The 10,543-nt window shown below is 40.7% G+C and overlaps 1 long non-coding RNA gene across 1 annotated transcript; it reads left to right on the top strand.

Moving 5' to 3' along the window:
- The first annotated feature begins 4,997 nt into the window (after positions 1–4,997).
- Positions 4,998–5,522, top strand: LOC120723196. The gene is made up of 2 exons (XR_005693679.1): positions 4,998–5,049; positions 5,083–5,522. It is a non-coding gene; the product is annotated as an uncharacterized LOC120723196 (long non-coding RNA).
- The last annotated feature ends 5,021 nt before the right edge of the window (positions 5,523–10,543 follow it).

Raw genomic sequence — 10,543 nt, forward strand, 5'->3', positions numbered from 1 at the left:
GACATCCAGTTCATATTTCCATTCACTTTCAGAGAGCTGAATGTGCTGTGGGACTTGTTCATCACTTCTTTACTGAAACCAAAGAAGCAGGAATCTGCAGCTTTGAAGACTTCCAGGTTGTGTTCATCTTTAATGGTCTGGATGAGTGTCGACTTCCTCTGGACTTCCACAAGACTACAATCCTAACTGACCCTAGTCCACCTCAGTGGATGTGCTGCTGATAAACCTCATCAGGGGGAAACTGCTTCCCTCTGCTCGCCTCTGGATAACCACACGACCTGCAGCAGCCAATCAGATCCCTCCTGACTGTGTCGGCATGGTGACAGAGGTCAGAGGGTTCACTGACCCACAGAAGGAGGAGTACTTCAGGAAGAAATTCAAAGATGAGGAGCAGGCCAGCAGGATCATCTCCCACATAAAGACATCACGAAGCCTCCACATCATGTGCCACATCCCAGTCTTCTGCTGGATCACTGCTAGAGTTCTGGAGGATGTGCTGGAAACCAGAGAGGGAGGACAGCTGCCCGAGATCCTGACTGAGATGTACATCCACTTCCTGGTGGTTCAGGCCAAAGTGAAGAAGGTCAAATACGATGGAGGAGCTGAGACAGATCCACACTGGAGTCCAGAGAGCAGGAAGATGATGGAGTCTCTGGGAAAACTGGCTTTTGATCAGCTGCAGAAAGGAAACCTGATCTTCTATGAATCAGACCTGACAGAGTGTGGCATCAATATGAGAGCAGCCTCAGTGTACTCAGGAGTGTTCACACAGATCTTTAAAGAGGAGAGAGGACTCTACCAGGACAAGGTATTCTGCTTCATCCATCTGAGTGTTCAGGAGTTTCTGGCTGCTCTTCATATCTGACCTTCATCAACTCTGGACTCAATCTGCTGGAAGAACAACAAATAATCTTCCCGTGGTCTAAATTATTTAATACACGAAAATTATACTCTCTCCACCAGAGTGCTGTGAACAAGGCCTTACAGAGTTCCTCCGCTTCCTCCTGGGTCTTTCACTGCAGGCCAATCAGACTCTCCTACGAGGTCTGCTGACACAGACAGGAAGTAGCTCACAGACCAATCAGGAAACAGTCCAGTACATCAAGGAGAAGCTCAGTGAGAATCTGTCTGCAGAGAAAAGTATCAATCTGTTCCACTGTCTGAATGAACTGAATGATCGTTCTCTAGTGGAGGAGATCCAACAGTCCCTGAGATCAGGACGTCTCTCCAGAGATAAACTGTCTCCTGCTCAGTGGTCAGCTCTGGTCTTCATCTTACTGTCATCAGAAAAAGATCTGGATGTGTTTGACCTGAAGAAATACTCTGCTTCAGAGGAGGCTCTTCTGAGGCTGCTGCCAGTGGTCAAAGCCTCCAACAAAGCTCTGTAAGGAAATATGTGTTTGTACCATTGAATTTATTAATTGGTAGTACTTACTGTCAAATAGTATTCGGAGAAAATCTTTGTCTTCTCCTTTATTTCTGGCTTTTTTTTTGTTTGTTTGTTTTTGTTCTTGTTTTTTGTAACACTTAAATGTTTCAGATCATGAAAGAAATTTTAATATTGGACAAAGCCAAGTAAATACAAAATACAGTTTTTAAATTATGATTTCCTTGAGCTTTGAAAGCTTTCAACACCTACCTGCTCCTATTTGAAAAAGTAAATCTCCTTAAACCTAATAAGTGGTTAATAACTGTTTTTTCCACCCCTAACAGCAAGAACTAAGAGAGGGGACATCCTAAAACTATAAAGGAATCTTTCTCATCACTGTGGAGGATATTTGAAAAGTCTTTGCACACAGAGAAAAATCTTTGCGATTATTACTCCGTCGTTCCAACTCCGTTGTCATTTTGCAGCGACATTGCCGTGTGCAGGGCCCGTCCTTCTTTCAGAGTCTTTTTATACATTTGTTTAAAACTTTAGTGAGAGAACTCAGAGACGTTTTCCCAAAGAAAACACAACATCCAGATGAGTAGAATCAATTTTCGGGGATTTTCTTACCTGGATGATTGAGCATGCATCAAGATATTTCATTTCAGTGATTATGCTTTTCTCTGTTCTTTATTTCTAGAATGAATGATTTTTTCCTGTCAGACAAAGGCTGTGAAGCTCTGTCCTCAGTTCTCAGCTCCAAGTCCTCTAGTCTGAGAGACCTGGACCTGAGTAACAACAACCTACAAGATTCAGGAGTGAAACTTCTGTCTGCTGCCCTGCAGAGTCCACAGTGTACACTGGAAACTCTGAGGTCAGATCAAAGTCTTATTTGTCATCAAATTACATATTTAATTCGTAGTTACAAAAGGTCAAAATCAGCCATTTGTAGTTGTGTCTTACTGTTTGTCATTATTTATAAGTCACAGTAAAGTGCCATGTTTTTGATGTGCTTAAATTAAAGTGATAGCAGTTCTAGCCCGTAAATCAACATTGCATGTTGCCAAATCTAGTAACTCCTTACTGCACATCAATACACTTTAATTTCGGTGTTTGTCTTCATGTTGTTCATTTTTTTTAGACTTGGTATCTGTAACCTGTCACAAAGAAGCTGTGAAATTCTTTCTTCAGTTCTCAGCTCCAAATCCTCTAGCCTAAAAGTGTTGGACCTGATTGAAAATGACCTGGATCATTCAAGAGTAAAGCTTCTGTCCGCTGCACTGGAGAGTCCACATTGTACACTACAAAGTCTCAGGTCAGGATTCAGTCTTTTCCACTCTGCGTTATTTAGAATCTGTATTAAATTACTGATAAAATAGTAAAACACTGTATGTACATTTCATTTACCTTTTGGTAGAATTATCAGACTGAATTACTGTTCGTAATTTTCATAAAATTCACGTTTTTATTAAAGGATTCTCATAAGACTCAACAGAATCTTGTATTTCTTTTAGATCAAGTTATGTCCTTCCTTCCTGTGATCAATATTGATAAAATTTTAAAATAATTTAAAATATCCTTTCCCATAGTGTTTTTAAAAGACTGAGTGACACACTTATAACTTCTAGGTTGAATTCAAATTATCTATTAGGTTGTATAAAAACTGCCTGAAAAACCTTCAGTTGATCCAAAATGCTGCAGTGAGAGTACTAACAGGGACCTCTCCTTTAGAGCTCCCTGGTATTCAGAATCAAGGTTAAAATGTTTTTTATGCAAAGTCCTGAATTTTCAGGCCACGTCATAAGTTATAGACCTCATAGTAGCATATAATTCTATAGGATCTGTATAGACTCTCAAACTGCATGCTTAAGGTGCCAATAAACCCTATGGATTGGTCACTTGATGCTGCAATAATATCATTAGAGTCACATGCTACTTGAGCCAACTTTTTATATCGATTGTTGCTTTATAAAGCTAACTTGAATTGAATGGATGGAATGAATGATATCATTGTATCAGGGTTCCTGGGTCTTTGACCCAGCGTTTTCAGTTCATGTTCACTATTTATTTTTCACATGTTCCATTTCCTGTTTCATTATGTTCAGCTGTGTACTCAACAGTCTCCAATCATCATCATCATTAGCCTTTGTATTTAAGTCCTCTTTTTCCTCTGTTCATGGTCTTGCCATTGATGTCCTGCTTTTGGGTCCTCTCTTCCTCTCATCCACACACAAAGCCCTGACACACTGTCTCTGGAAAAAAAAAAAGGCAAAACAAAGACAAACCTTCAGTGAATTGTTCACGGATGGATTGTTTTGTGTATTTACAGTCTGTCAGGCTGTCTGATCACAGAGGAAGTGTGTATGTTTCTGGACTCAGCTCTGAGCTCCAACCCCTCCCATCTGAAAGAGTTGGACCTGAGCTACAATCATCCTGGTGTATGTTTAATGGTGCAGTCAATTTGAATTAGTAGTTTTGTTACTGCTGATCTATTATGGATTTTTAAATCACAGATTTAACAGTTTAGGGATGTAGGGTGAGTTAATTACACAGCACAGTGGTTAGCACTGTTGCCGCATAGCAATAAGGTCCTGAGTTCAATTCCACCATTAGGCTTGAGGTCAGAGGTCATGTAACCACCATGACACCAAGAGGAGAAAAACAGCTGGCAGCAAAGGCAGAGACGTGTCCTTTCCAGCTACTGACAGATCGAAGATCAATCCAAGTCATCAGCAGTTTGATCCATGTTTGCATTGAAGTGTATTTTTGAAAATGTTGGACTGTTCCTTTATCAGTGTCTAACTGTATGTGTATGAGAGCCATGTAATGTCCATGTGTGCATGCTGACTGTGCTGCTCTGACCCCCCTCCTCCTTTCAGGGTGGAGCCTGCTGGAGTCCGATGGTTGAGACCAGGTCTGAGGAAGTGTAAGTGTGTTTTTAATGGGATTCATGAAAACAAAGCAGCACACATTCAACCATCTTCATCATGTCAGGAGTCATCATCAAAGTGTCAATCAATGAACAGATGATGGATCAATAACTGCAGCTGGATTGTGTTTGTTCTCTCCATCAGATTCCTGTCAACTCACAATCGACACAAACACAGTGAACACAAAGCTCCAACTGTCTGACAACGACAGGAAGGTGACACATGTGGAGGAGGTTCAGTCATATCCTGATCATCCAGACAGATTTGATGGCTGTGAACAGCTGCTGTGTAGAAATGGTCTGACTGGTCGCTGTTACTGGGAGGTCGAGTGGAGAGGAGACGTTTATATATCAGTGAGTTACAGAGGAATCAGAAGGAAAGGAAACAGTGGCTGTGAGTTTGGATGGAATGATCAGTCCTGGAGTCTGTACTGCACTGATATACCTGTTTGTGTTTATCATAATAACAGATCAACACTCATCTCCTCCTCCTCCTCCTCCTCTGTCTCTAACAGAGCAGCAGTGTATGTGGACTGTCCTGCTGGCACTCTGTCCTTCTACAGAGTCTCCTCTGACACTCTGATCCACCTCCACACCTTCAACACCACATTCACTCAAACTCTTTATCCTGGGTTTGGATTTTATGACTGGTCTTCTGGTTCCTCAGTGTTTCTGCGCTTAGTGGAGTGTAAAGAGTGTCTCCTGTTAGAGAAACACTCTGATTGTTGAACAGATAGTTCAGTCTGTACATGTCTGTCTCTTTCACTCAGAAACACGTTTTCAGATTCATGGATTCAATCAGTTGATTTTTGTAAACTGTTCTAAATGATTCCTTGTAAACTCCTTCCTCTTCAGTCCTTTAAAGATGGAAGCTCCCATTATTACAGGATCCACATGTTGTTTTTCTGTCTTTTTCCACTCAAAACTTCACAGTGAACATCAGTATGTTGTGTTTCTCTGAAGCTCAGTTCACAACCAGCTCCTCTGCATCTTCAACAAGTCTGAGCTCATTAAAATGAATCCAAATGTTGGATTTCTCTTTCTTAATGGGATGTTTCCAAACTCTCCACATGCTCTTACTGTTTCACTCATTGTTGGAAGCTCATCATTTGAAAATGTTTCAGCCATATAAGCTGAAAATATTGGCTCAATAGTTTTGAATGCAGTTCTAACCAAAATATGATTGTATTGAGGGATCATAATGCATGTGGCTGATCTAATAAACAGCAAAGGCTTCAATCCTCATTTGAAACTATTCTTGTTTTTTTTGCAAGAACACGGTGCATGATGTTGGTAACGGCTTGGTTATCAAACTCTTAGAAACATGTAAATATGTGTGTATAGCACTGCATATGTCGTGTATCACTTTAGTTTGTATGAAACATGTGTCGCAAAATCAATCAATGTAGAGCAGTTAACACAAACCACGGAGGCTCAGAAGAGTGCAGTCAAACGGTGAGTTTAATAACAGCCAGGAGAAAACATCAGCCTATGTCTTCTGACAAAAATACACGTGGAGAACACTTATAAAGCTGTGGGGTACACGCCCCCCCCAAGGCATAAAAATAGGTTACAGACGTTAGTCACAATAAATGGTACATATTAAATGGCTATAATCAGACATACAACTTCTCATTTTTATAACACCTTCCAAACAAGGCAATATCTTCAAGCCTTCAGGGTGTCTGAGGGCTGGTTATCGACTCCAGTCATCTGTTACCAAGTAGAACAAAACACAACAGGTTGCAACAAGAAGCTGAATACATTTGGGCCTCTGCTCAGGCCTATTCCTAGATTATATGTATTGTAAGCATGCATGCAATTATCCTTCTATGCTCTAATCTTAACTCAATAGATTGTGAAGACTAGCGCTTCACAAAGCTTAAGACCCTCTGTAGACTGAGCAACAACTCTAAATGAGCACAAACATTATGCAATGTGTATGAAATACTTCTGGCTGTACCTGTAATAGAAGTTAACATAATAAGAGGATCCTTAAATTAACATCTTCAATCAACAACTTTAATGCAATATCAATACTGTAAGAAATATTATTAAATGGAATAATGCTGTAAAGAATGTTATTAATGCAATTATCATGATGCAGGTTATATGGCAGCAATAAAAGAAATTCTGTATCTCCACACATGAAAACTATCACAAAGGGCCCTGGTGAAGAATCTGCTGGAATTTGATGACAGACATTAGATTTGCTTTGATGTCAAACTTTTAGAAGCTGTTTCATTGTTTTTCATGCAGCTCTAATTTGATAAAACGCTGCATCAAAAACAAAGAGGAAGTGATGTTACATGTGTTTATGTCCACACAGCAGAATGAGTCTATTGCTGACAATAAGTGATGTACAAACAGAGTGAGCATTTCTGAGGCCCAAAACAGAGTTTAGCAGACTTAAACAGCACACTTGAACCAGTGAGTCACATAACACAGTTACTGGAGATACTGGATCAGCTCCATGTGAACCAACCTCTGATGGTGATGGAGAATCTGCTGACCCAGAGAAACATCAGGACATGATAGGCAGCTGCACTTATCTAACAACATGTAGCAGACCTGATCTATGTTAGAGGCTGCTTGCCTATTGTAGATTCACTCTTCCCAGTCTGGTGCAGGTCTACAATACTTTTCCTGGTGTCCTTCGAAAGCTCTTTGGTCTTGGCCATGGCGGAGTTTGGAGTCTGACTGTTTGAGGCTGTGGACAGGTGTCTTTTATACAGATGATGAGTTCAAACAGGTGCCATTCATACAGGTAACGAGTGGGGGACAGAAAAGCTTCTTACAGAAGACGTTACAGGTAGTGATGGCCAAATGAAGCTTTCCGAAGCACTGAAGCTTGTATTGAAAAACGGTTCATTACTCGAAGCTTTTCAACACAGTCCTCTCTGGTGACATCTGGTGGCCAAAAATGCGAAGAGCAGCTTGAATCCACAAAATAAAACCAACTGCTTCATTACGATTGCCTACTCTACAGAGTGGAGTTTTGTCTGATATTGGGCCGCTGTTGTGTTGCTTTGAACGTGTATTTTTTGGTGGTTAAAAAAATGTGTTTTATTTGTTTAATAAATAGTTTTGACCAGTAAACTCTCCTTGTTCAAACATGCACCACGGTGTGGTCTTCCTTTGCTTGTGACTTCTTGATGTTAGTAAATACAATAATTGAAAAATACCACGTTACATATAATATATACATATAATAATGTACAACACATTATGGAGTATGCTTCTGCTGTGAGGTCCTGCCACCCTGCACTTGTGCAAGAGCTAGACGGGTGTATTTATAAATAATATTATATTAGGGAAATTTTCCCAGACATATTTTTGACCTGGGGGTAGAATTGATTGTGAAATGGAAAAGGGAAATGCTTATGAACTTGCAAATTAAAAACATGATGCATTTAAGGTAACCCTTTTTCATTTTTATTTAAGAAGAGAATTTGTTCTAATGTGCGATGGCCGAACCTGTTCCTTTTCGTGGAGATAATTTCTCCTGCCTTAAGGAAAATCCCTTCACATGGCACAGAAGAGGCTGGAGTGCAGAGAAACTGGTAGAGATGCAGTTATACAGTCTACCTGGGCCCCACAAACTATCAGCTAAAGAGAATAAATAAATTCAATTGCTGCACATTTGGCAGACTAACATTTTCAGATTAATTAAACAATAAAATATATATTTTTACAACATTACATGTAAAGAGTCAAGTGGAAGTTTTTCTAAAGTTATTTAATGATATTCACATTATGGAAGCAGATTTTTGACATTTTACCTTTTTCCCGTTTTCAGATATAATAAACACGCACAAAACAAAAGCAAACGGCCAGAACACAAAGCTGGAAAACCCACCCGATTGACAAAAAACAACTCAAAATTCTCCCACACAACAGAACCTCCTCTATTCCTCGCTGGCTCCAAATCTCTCAGTGGAATGATCAGTGGTTCGCTATCTGTCACCATCAAAACACTCCACAAATCCCATGAATGATTCGCTTCCTTATAAACCATTGAATCAGATATCGAAGCAGTTAGGTTCTAAATGAAGCTTCAGACGTCACCGATCACGTGACTCTGGCCAAACGAATCAAGCTTCGATACAGTGCTTCTGAAGCAGTGTGTTGATTTTTTTGACACACGCACCGGAGCTTCAGCTTCAAGCGGGCCATCACTAGTTACAGGTCTGTGAGAGCCAGAGATTTTCCTTATTTGAGGTGACCAAATACTTATTTTCCACCCTAATTTACGAATAAATTCTTTACAAATCCTACCATGTGGATTCATGGATTTTTTTTCACATTCTGTCTCTCACAGTTGAAGTGTACCTCTGGTGCAAATTACTGACCTCTGTCATCATTTTAGGTGGGGGAACTTGCACAATCGGTGGCTGACTAAATACTTTTTTGCCCCACTGTATGTGTCAAGTCAAACCGAGTTTAGGACATGGTGAGCCCTGAGACAAAAAAGTGAAAATGACAGAGTGGAGGGGGGAACTAATCTTGTGTCTGGTTTTCTGTCTGGGAAGAAAAAGAAGGCGAAATGGGGAACATCAGGAAGTTGCCACTTACGGGAAAAACCCAGCATAATTCTTTCAGTAAGTTGTTACCAGCAGGGATATTGTGTGGAACTGATGTATCTAGGAAATGGTTGCTGGCTAAGTTTAAAGGCTGGTTGAAGCGGGTTGCTAAAGAATCGCGGCTGCCGCTAGCTTACGTGACATTAGCATTGTGCCGTGGGTTGGTCGCCTGTTTACGAGCAGCACCATTGTTTATTGTTGGTCTGCATATGGAAGACTGTTAATGCTTACTGCTTAAGTTCTAATGCAGATTGACAATTTAATTTAGCACTTTTATAGAAAGCAGTATATTTTAAGTTGTATGTACAATCGTTAGAGTGAATTACATAATTTGAGCATTTAAAAATACTCAAGTAAATATTGTGCTACAAAGCTTATACACTGCAGTGATGTGTTTAAAAAATGTTTGGGATTGTTCACAATATTCTCAGAAGTGTGATAATTGGTGTTACGGGGGTCATGGCCCCCCCAATAATCACATCCAGCCAATATAATATAACAAAAAAAAACCACCCTTTCCTATTCATCGAAAAATGTAACATGTCAACCAATCAAAAAATGATATGGCAACATGGCATTTAGATGTTTAGGGAGGGGGGGGTGGTTTAGGAGTGACGGCGGTGTTTTGAGATGTGAGAGATTTGCAACGTTTAGCGCAAATCTTGTGTAGTTAGTGTGTAGTGTAGTCAATAGTTTTGTTGTGTGTGTCAGAACAATGAGGCGACTGCTGAGTGTTACAGGTGTTACAGCAGTGATACATCTGCTGCTGTCAGGCCTGCAGGTATCAGGCTGTTGTTCTCCTTCATCTCATACAGGGAGTGCAGAATTATTAGGCAAATGAGTATTTTGTCCACATCATCCTCTTCATGCATGTTGTCTTACTTCAAGCTGTATAGGCTCGAAAGCCTACTTCCAATTAAGCATATTAGGTGATGTGCATCTCTGTAATGAGAAGGGGTGTGGTCTAATGACATCAACACCCTATATCAGGTGTGCATAATTATTAGGCAACGTCCTTTCCTTTGGCAAAATGGGTCAAAAGAAGGACTTGACAGGCTCAGAAAAGTCAAAAATAGTGAGATATCTTGCAGAGGGATGCAGCAGTCTCAAAATTGCAAAGCTTCTGAAGCGTGATCATCAAACAATCAAGCGTTTCATTCAAAATAGTCAACAGGGTCACAAGAAGCGTGTGGAAAAACCAAGGCGCAAAATAACTGCCCATGAACTGAGAAAAGTCAAGCGTGCAGCTGCCAAGATGCCACTTGCCACCAGTTTGGCCATATTTCAGAGCTGCAACATCACTGGAGTGCCCAAAAGCACAAGGTGTGCAATACTCAGAGACATGGCCAAGGTAAGAAAGGCTGAAAGACGACCACCACTGAACAAGACACACAAGCTGAAACGTCAAGACTGGGCCAAGAAATATCTCAAGACTGGTTTTTCTAAGGTTTTATGGACTGATGAAATGAGAGTGAGTCTTGATGGGCCAGATGGATGGGCCTGTGGCTGGATTGGTAAAGGGCAGAGAGCTCCAGTCCGACTCAGACGCCAGCAAGGTGGAGGTGGAGTACTGGTTTGGGCTGGTATCATCAAAGATGAGCTTGTGGGGCCTTTTCGGGTTGAGGATGGAGTCAAGCTCAACTCCCAGTCCTACTGCCAGTT

The sequence above is a fragment of the Simochromis diagramma genome, unplaced genomic scaffold (genome assembly GCF_900408965.1).
Source record: "Simochromis diagramma unplaced genomic scaffold, fSimDia1.1 OVJJ01000251.1, whole genome shotgun sequence".
Lineage (NCBI taxonomy): Eukaryota > Metazoa > Chordata > Actinopteri > Cichliformes > Cichlidae > Simochromis > Simochromis diagramma.